We start from the raw sequence: 9,433 nt of genomic DNA, 5'->3' as shown, positions 1-9,433 counted from the left end.
GCAGGTGTTGACTCACGGAACTGGACGAGAATCTACTACTCCTTCTCCAGTGAGAGTCTCTGTCATTTCATAGAAGGCTTAAACGCAGGGAGGGCGTGGGGATTCCGTGTAAACTTCAGTAAGGTGCATAAACAGAGGCCGTGATGTGTTTTTTCTCCGACCTTTTCCAGGGAGATCTGACCCCAGGGTTGCAGCGTGATGCTCACTAACAGAAGCTGACTCAATTGTGTTATGTCTCTGATCTTTTCCAAGGACATCTGGACCCAGCGTCGCAGTGTGATGCTCACTAACAGAAACTGATTCAATTGTGTTTCCAGGTTTTGGGGAATATCTTTAATTACTGCATGAATGTTTGTAAACTGTTGGGGCTAAATACGAAAGTTGCTCTTCAGGTGCCGTCTCCACCGAGCCACTGTGTACATTTTCTTTCTCTCTCTTGCAGCTGTTGTCTTCCTACAAACTGAACGAAAATGAAAAGGAAGTCATTTCTGCATGTGTCACAGAGGCATCCTTTGGTTCCAAAGGGAGCTGAGTTGGATTCCACAAGCGTATGGTCCTTGTAGCATGTGAATAGGATTCAGTCACGGACGAGAAGGAAGGGTTCGGGGGAGACTGTCATCGCCCTGTCCAGGCTAACACTCCAGCTGCCCAGGTGACAGGCTGGCCTGTGTTTGTGTTGTGTAAGTGTGTACAGCTGCTAATGTAGGGTCCAGAAACATCTTACAGAGTAAGCCTATCGCTACATGTAGTTTTATGTGGGTATAAATTCATTTCAGTTCTTAACATGAACATTTGTACAGTGCTTCCAAGTGAGGGTTTGACTGCCTCACATCTGGAATCTTTCAAGTTTATCCTTCTTGGAGTCAGTGTCGTGAACGTTTTCCCCTAGGTCAAGAGTCTGCTGTCAACATGATGTTCTCTAATTACACGGCTTCATACAACTCCGAGCTTTGTGGACATATATTTTTGTATTTAAGGTGTTCCTTCTTTTACTTCTGTTTATAGTTCATCCTTGACACTGCTCTTTTCCCACTGTCTTTATCTCAGGTCCTTTCCAAGCTTTCATCCTGGCTGACTTCTTTTAAGTAATGGAAGGAGAGGACGTGGGGTCAGTCAGCCTGACTTCCGATCCCTTCTCCACCCATTGTGGGGAAAAGAAAGAGATCAGCCTGTTACTGTGTCTATATAGAAAGAAGTAGACATAAGAGGCTCCATTTTGTTCTGTATTTGAGATGCTGTTAATCTGTGACCCTACCCCCAACCTTGTCCTTGCAAGAGACATGTGCTGTGGTGACTCAAGATTTAATGGATTTTGGGCGTGCAGGATGTGTCTTTGTTAAACAAGCGCCTGAAGGCAGCTTGCTGGTTAAAAGTCATCACCATTCTCTTAATTTCAACTACCCAGGGACACCTACACGGCCAAAGATTGCAGGGACCTCTGCCTAGAAAAGCTAGATATTGTCCAAGGTTTATCCCCATGTGATAGGATGAAACAATGCTGCTAAAAGGTTTATGGAGATGTTTGCATATGTATCTCAAGGCACAGCATTTTCCTTTAAACTTATTCATGTCACAGAGATCCTTGTTCTTATGTCTTACTGCTGATTTCCTCCCTAAAAACGATCCTATTGTCCTGCCACTCCCTTATCTTTAAGATGGTAAAGATAATTATCTATAAATACTAAGGGAACTCAGAGACCGGTGCCGGCGTGGGTCCTCTGTAAGCTGAGCGCCGGTCCCCTGGGCCCCGCTTTTCTTTCTCTATATTTTGTCTCTGTGTCTTATTTCTTTTCTCAAGTCTCTTGTTCCACCTAACAAGAAACACCCACAGGTGTGGAGGGGCAGGCCACCCCTTCAACCCATTACTTGACAAATTAAAGCTGTGTTTAGGCTTCATTTATGTCATCCTGGATTTCTCAAGAGTTACAATTTTTTGATACATTAATTACAATTATAGGATCGTTTAAAGATCAAACAAGACAATGTATATTGATGTGTTTTGTAATATTTGTTGTTGTTTGTTTGTTTGAGACTGAGTCTCACTCTGTCACCCAGGCTGGGGTTCAGTGGCGTGAGTGAACCTTGGCTCACTGCAACCTCCGCCTCCTGGGTTCAAGCGATTTTCCCGTCTTAACCTCCCGAGTAGCTGGGACTACAGGTGCCTGCCACCACACTTGGCTAATTTTTGTATTTTTAGTAGAGATGGGGTTTCACCATATTGACCAGGCTGGTCTTGAACTCCTGACCTTGTGATTCACCCAACTCGGCCTCCCAAAGTGCTGGAATTATAGATGTGAGCCACCGCGCCTGGACTGTAATCTTTAAAGCTCAATAGAAATGTAAGATCTTGCTATTATTATGCGATGATAAAATCTTTCATTCTTTGCTTTTTCCTTGGTTGCTGGCCTAGAAATTGAATCAATTCTGTTCTCTCTTTTTTTAAAAAAATAATCTTGAACGTGTGAAATTGCTGATATTTTAATATGTTGCTGATGTTTGATCTATTTGAATGGTAGCTTCCTATGGTTTCTTCTAGTAGTTAAAACTATCAGGCCAGGCATGGTGGCTCATGCCTATAGTGCCAGCACTTTGGGAGGCCAAGGTGGGCAGATCACCTGAGGTCAGGAATTTGAGACCAGCCTGACCAACATGGTGAAATCCTGTGTCTACTTAAAATACAAAAATTGGCAGGAGAACCACTTGAACCCGGGAGAGGAAGGTTGCAGTGAGCTGAGATTGCATCACTGTACTCCAGTCTGGGCAACAGAGTGAGACTCTGACAAAAAACGAAAACAAAAACAGAAAGAAAAAACTATATCAAAGTGATATATTTGTATAGTGAAACCTCAGACAATGCCACTAAGTGAATGATGATATAATACTCTTATTTCTTATTTTGCTATGACGTTAGTTTCTCAACAATCACTCCACCTGCCGGTTTGGTCTTTTTTCCCATTGGGATTGGTTTCCCTTAAATGTCTGGTGATTCTTCATTGTTCACATTTAATAGTGACACAGGAAGAAGAAGAAAGGAGTCTGTTATCATTAGTAAAAGGCTCGTCTAGAGGTTTTTTTTTCCGGGAGTTGATAGGGTTTCCACATGTTAGTAAGTGATGTCTTTGGTCTAGATGGTTTCCTTTCTCTGGAGAAAAACTTCTCCTCTCCTCTCTGGAAGGCAGGTGCTTGCTGTTGGTTGTTGGTGTTCTACTCACTGGTTACCTGAGGGGTGGGGTGCAGGCATCGGTGAGGGAGGATAACAAGGGTTGACTGTTAATGTACAGATGTTAATCAACCTTCCTGTTTTCTGACGCCTGCCTCACTTCTCCGCCCCTCACCCCCAGGAAGGTCCACAGATGATACTCCTTCTCAAGGCTGCGAGGCCATCAAATCACTTTTTTGTCTCTGCTGCTCTCTCTACATGATGGATAACCATCATGGTTTCTTGGGAGGGAAAGGAAACAACTGGGTCAGTATTTGGTCTACCATCTTTAAGTTGGAAGCTTCTTCTTCCAACTGAAGCTAGAATAACAAAGCTTGAGAAAGCGTTTTTAAAATATCTAGTATCTCAACTTTTGGGGACAATTTGAATATCTTAAGGCACTAAGTAACTGAGTTTTCTGAAAAGGGTGATGGGGGAACCATTAATTAATTAATTAATTAATCTCTGCTTTAAATATATTGCACCAGGTTTGTGTATTATAATTTACACTCAAAAAGTACAGATTTAATTTTGATATATTTTCTTTGAAGAAATAGCTTAACTACTCTTCAGTGCTGCATTTACGATGTGGCCAAATATTTGAGATAAAATTATTTCTCTCTATGTAAATGAAGATGTTGTACTTTGAAAAATCATTCCTTTCGGCATTTTTAGATCTTTCTTAGTTTTCTTGAACCTTTTGTGCAAGAGCAATGACCTTATATTTCCACAATATTCCTATTAAACACTTAGCTGTGGGCCTGAAAGAAATGTGCAGTTCTGTTAGAAAAAAGGTGGGGAAGGTAGTATCACTATTCCTCTTTCATGGATGGGCAAACAGGTTCAGGAATTTTCCAGAACTGAGGTTTTCTATCTTATAATTGGGTGTTCTTTGTCTCACAACGTGCACTTCGTCCTTCTGTATGGATTTCTTTGCTGAGGCTGACTGTGAATTTTGGCTCTCACATGCTAAGTACACATTAATTTCTTATCCTTTATTCCCACATAGTGTACGAGTGATTTTGAGAGGGTCCTGGATGGCATGGTCCTCAGGTGCTTGGCAAAATGGGTCTGCTCTCTCCTAGGTAAGCCTGGCTCTAGGCCCTTTTCCATGTCCTGGCCTTCCCCAGCAGTCCCTGGTGCCCTCTGCTAACCAAAACTCCACAGTGAAGCACCACCCGAATGGTGACCTGTTAAAGGTTCCCAGTTTGGGACATGTTATTCCTCTTCTGTAAAAACTGCATCACTTTCAGATAGACTCTCAGGCAAAGGCACAGAAAATTATGTTTAGATTAATGATCTTTCAGAGGTTTCCTGTCGCTGAGGTCATCTGAGCCAGTAGTTTTCAAAATGAGTTGTGGGCTTCATATCCTCAAATGTTGCATTTAAATTCTAGTTAAAAATAGTTTCACCACTGTATTTTTCCATTCTAAGACAGATTTTTTCCCATGCTTTACTTACTCCGGAGTTAGCCTGCATCTTACAATTGATCCACTGCATTTCATATGATGAGATCTCTTCTGTTCTTCTAAAAAATTATCAATAGTTTTGTGATGGATATTGATTTAATAGCATCTCAGAATGTAAAACATCCAGGTTACAATCATTAACTCTTCTACAATATTTACATGCAAGAAGGCAATATTTCTTTCTTTTTATAAGCCAAATTATATCTAGCAGAAACTCCCATGTGTCGAGATGTGGAAGATTCCAATTCATGGAAGTTTCTCGTCATATTCTGTGCCAGACACTGGAGGCTGGGATGGTGGCACTTCATGCTCCTCACCTTCCTGTCTCACTACTTTTCCTGTGACTGCTGACTGCTGGCCCTTTACTCTGAAGGGGGTGAGAGGACCACTGCCCTGGCACTGGGGAGGGGATGTTCCTCACAGCACAAGAAGTGCCTGGAAGGCAGCCGTCACATGCCGGAACCTTGGCCACACCAACCACATCTGGGGAACTGCACATAACTAGGGCCTAGCCCATTAGGAATGCTACTGTTCTGGGAACATCTCCCCGGCATCCTCATTTTGTTTTCCCATTGGCTAGTCCAGCTTAACTTAACCCTTAGATGATTCTAGATTTCCCTAGAAAATACCTAGGTGAGAGTTATCCAGACAAATTCTCTTTTCCTCCTTTAAACCCCTAAAGGCTATATTTTGTGTGTGTGTGTGTGTGTGTGTGTGTGTGTGTGTGTGTATGTGTATGTGTATGTGTTACAGAAAGACCTAATCTGCAAAAGCACAGCTTGGCCTTCAGAAAATAGATGGGAAAAGGGCTGCTTTATTATTTCCTGGTGCCTCCAAAGCACACACAAAGAGGATATAAGTTAGTACTTTCTCTAATAATTCCATCTGTAACATTGAGCATTTAAATACCTTGCCCATACAAGTGCATCATAAAAGGTAGCATTAATGAAACAATTAAATGTCTCAACCTGTCTTCTTGTAAGCCATGAAATAAATTTTTCCCGTTATCTCTATGTATATGTTTACCATTTGTGCAAATATACCACTGAATAGAGATTGTAGACAATTTTTATTTTGATGACAGTCCACTCATGTAAAATTACACACAAAAATAGTACTGTAACCCAGGTGCATTGCCAGATCCAAGTAAATGTGAGCCAAGGCCCATTTGTTCATGCATGTGTTTTTATGATTTTGTCTGTTCCTTTTCTGACTTACATATTTATAATACAGAATGTGAGAAGAGGTAGCTCTTTGTAGTTATTTAGCTTTAAGACATAGAAAACTCTTCTAGAATCTTTAAAAAGTAATTGCAAGAATTTTTTGAAAGCTTCTTGAAATTACAAGTCAAGATTTTTAAAAAATTATTATTCTTTGAAACTACTTTTCTGTATACATCAAGATTTATCAATAGCATATAAAATAAATCAATAGCAACAAAATAAAATGGGAAAGGATGGTAATGGCCATCTCATATTGCTTCTTTCTTTTTTTTTTTTTTTTGAGACAGAGCCTCGCTCTGTCGCCCAGGCTGGAGTGCAGTGGCCCCATCTCTGCTCATGGCAAGCTCCACCTCCCGGGTTCACAGCATTCTCCTACCTCAGCCTCCCAAGTAGCTGGGACTACAGGCGCCTGCCACCTCGTTCGGCTAGTTTTTTTGTATTTTTTTAGTAGAGACGGGGTTTCACCGTGTTAGCCAGGATGGTCTCGAACTCCTGACCTCATGATCCGCCCGTCTCAGCCTCCCAAAGTGCTGGGATTACAGGCTTGAGCCACCATGCCTGGCCTTGCTTATTTCTTTTATAATAACTAAGTCATATAAATTGAGCTCACAAAAATATTTATATTAATAAAATTATAATTTACCATTGGTAATGTTTGAGTTTTTCTTGTACATTTTTTTTTTTTTTTTTTTTTTTTTTTTTTTTTTGAGACGGAGTCTTGTCGCCCGGGCTGGAGTGCAGTGGCCGGATCTCAGCTCACTGCAAGCTCCGCCTCCCGGGTTTACGCCATTCTCCTGCCTCAGCCTCCCGAATAGCTGGGACTACAGGCGCCCGCCACCTCGCCCGGCTATTTTTTTTTTTGTATTTTTTTAGTAGAGACGGGGTTTCACCGTGTTAGCCAGGATGGTCTCGATCTCCTGACCTCGTGATCCGCCCGCCTCGGCCTCCCAAAGTGCTGGGATTACAGGCTTGAGCCACCGCGCCCGGCCTCTTGTACATTTTTATGTAGCAAGAAAAAACAGTTTTTACTGTTAAAAATGGTTTTTAAAAAATCAGAGCAAGCCTAAGCCCCTTCATTTTATAAATACAATAACCTGAGGCTCATCAGTGCTGGTGACTCACACAGGCACACACTCAGCATTGCTGGATGTCAGCTCAGGATCCAGAATGCATTTGAACAATTCGTGCTAAATTAATAAATGTACTTTAAAATAGGCCCATATTAATCCAAAAATAACTAAACCTGTGGAATTTGTAAAATAAGATGTTTATGAATGAGGACATGGCATTTCGCCTTAGTTCTGATTCCCCCCTTTCTGAAAGCAGAATCTACAGTCTATTTTCCCATTGCTAGATTTCAGAGGAGAGCCTGGTGTCACTTACAGCAGACATTGCAGATGCCTCAGCATTTCGGATGAAGACGGTAAAGACCTTCTTTGTTTCAAAAAAACCTTTATTTTCCAGGGGAGAAAACACAGGTTGGATCTAAACTCAATCTTCCTATTGAAATATTTTAATGACACTGAAAGAGGTTGTTGCATTTGGCAGGTGCAAGTGGAGCCGTGCGGTCCTGCACTGAAGCCCTGCAGTCCTGACTTCTCAGTGGAGCTAGAGGAGAATTATATTAATGTGTTTGCACTACTTGCTCAATTGTAAAGCATAACAAATATATTTAAGGCATGTTTTTTTAAATGAGAATAAAATAGTTTAACAATGTTTACACACCTATTTTAGTTGTTACATTCTCTAATCTTTTTTTATCCTCACAACCATGGAAGCGCTCCACCATCTCCATTTCAGAAAGTAGACAGTAACTGAACAACACTATCTTCTTTTAAAAAACATTTATTTCATTATGAAAGTTTATGGTTTATGTAATTAATACCTTTTTGTGGTCTGCATTCAATGGGTGTGGGCATCTGCACCCTGTCGTGGGTCCACTATTGTGAAATCGCACACAGTGGTCTCACTGCCCTAAACAGCCAAGGCTCTCTGCCCATCCATCCTTTCCTCTCCCCAACCCCTGTCAACCACTGATTATTTTGCTATCTATGTAATCTTCCCTTTTCCAAAATGTCACATAATGCCTACAGCAATGAATGCGAGTTTCTGTTGCTCCATATCCTCACCAGCATTTGGTGTTTTTGGTCTTGTGGATTTTGGCCATTCTAATAGGTATGTAGTGGTATCTTACTGTTGTCTTAATTGGCAATTCCTAATAACACATTATACAGAGCATCTTTTCATATACTTAATTTCCATCTGCATATCTGTTCAGCTTTTGCCTATTTTTAATTGGGTTGTTTGTTTTCTTATTGAGTTTTAAGAGTTCTTTGCATATTTCAGATATGAATCCTTAGATATATTTTGCAAATATTTTCTCACAGTCTCTGGTTTGTCTTTTTATTCTCTTAACAGTATCTTTCACAAAACCAACAGTTTTTTTTATGTTAAAGTTCAACTTCCCAATATTTTTCTTCGTGGATAATGCTTTTGGTGTTGTATCTAAAAGAATCACCAAATCCGAGGTTATCTAGAGTTTTTCCTTATGTTATCTTCTAGGAGTTTGAAAATTTTGCATTTCATATATTGATCTAATATCTACTTTGCATTAACTTTTGTAAAAGGTGTAAGGTCTGTTTATAGATTTTTTTTTTTTTTTTTTTTTGCACATGGATGTCCATTTGTTCCAGCACCATTTGTTAAAAAGACTCTCCTCTCTCCATTGAATTGCCTTTGCTCCTTTGTCAGAGATCAGCTGGCTGTATTTCAGTCTGTTTCTGGGCTCTCTGTTTTGTTTCACTGATGTATGTGTATATGTCTTCTGTTTTGCCTTCAGTTAAAAAATATGTAATTGCTCCCTCAATTTACTTATGAATTCTCATTTGTAAACAGAAAAGCATAAATTAATGCCGGAGTATATTTTAGAGTAGATGTTGCCTTGAATACAATGAGCAGAATGAGTTATAATTTTAAAGTGAATATAAAAATTTGACCATAGTGGTAACAGATTTGCAAACTAGTGATATCAATGACAGAGTCCATTGCAATATTGCTTCATCCTTTGGCTCAGCTCTGCTTCACACCAGGTAACTACCAATCCCTTTTGTGATTCGTTCAAGGATTTCTGTGGGGTGGAAAGTAGAAATACGATATCAGTGGAGGGAGAGAAGGCAGTTTCCCAGACTGGGAGCAGTCAGATCTCCAGTGGGTCCCAACACTGCTCTGTGGCAATATCTAGAGGGTGATGGAAACAGAGACAGGGTGCAAATGAGGTGGGTGCTGGCCCTAGGGTTCCCAGTGTTTCCTGGTTCCCATGGTCTATAAGACGTCTGAAATGAGACCTTCCGGGCTTTGGGGGGCCCCTGTGGAATTGGAAAATGAGGAAGTGAGCAGTGACAATCTAGACTGATTATTAGAGGTACGTCTCTCATTTTTTCAGTAACCAAGGAGCCTTTGATTAGTAGTGAAATTGTGGCACCCCAACAATGGTGGAGTGGAATGTCCTGCCACTCTGGAGGGGTGATGGCTCAGGGTCAAGA

Source organism: Macaca thibetana, chromosome 17 (assembly GCF_024542745.1).
Source record: "Macaca thibetana thibetana isolate TM-01 chromosome 17, ASM2454274v1, whole genome shotgun sequence".
Classification (NCBI taxonomy): Eukaryota; Metazoa; Chordata; class Mammalia; order Primates; family Cercopithecidae; genus Macaca; species Macaca thibetana.
The sequence above is the reverse complement of the archived record's forward strand: the minus strand, read 5'-3'. Positions refer to the sequence as shown.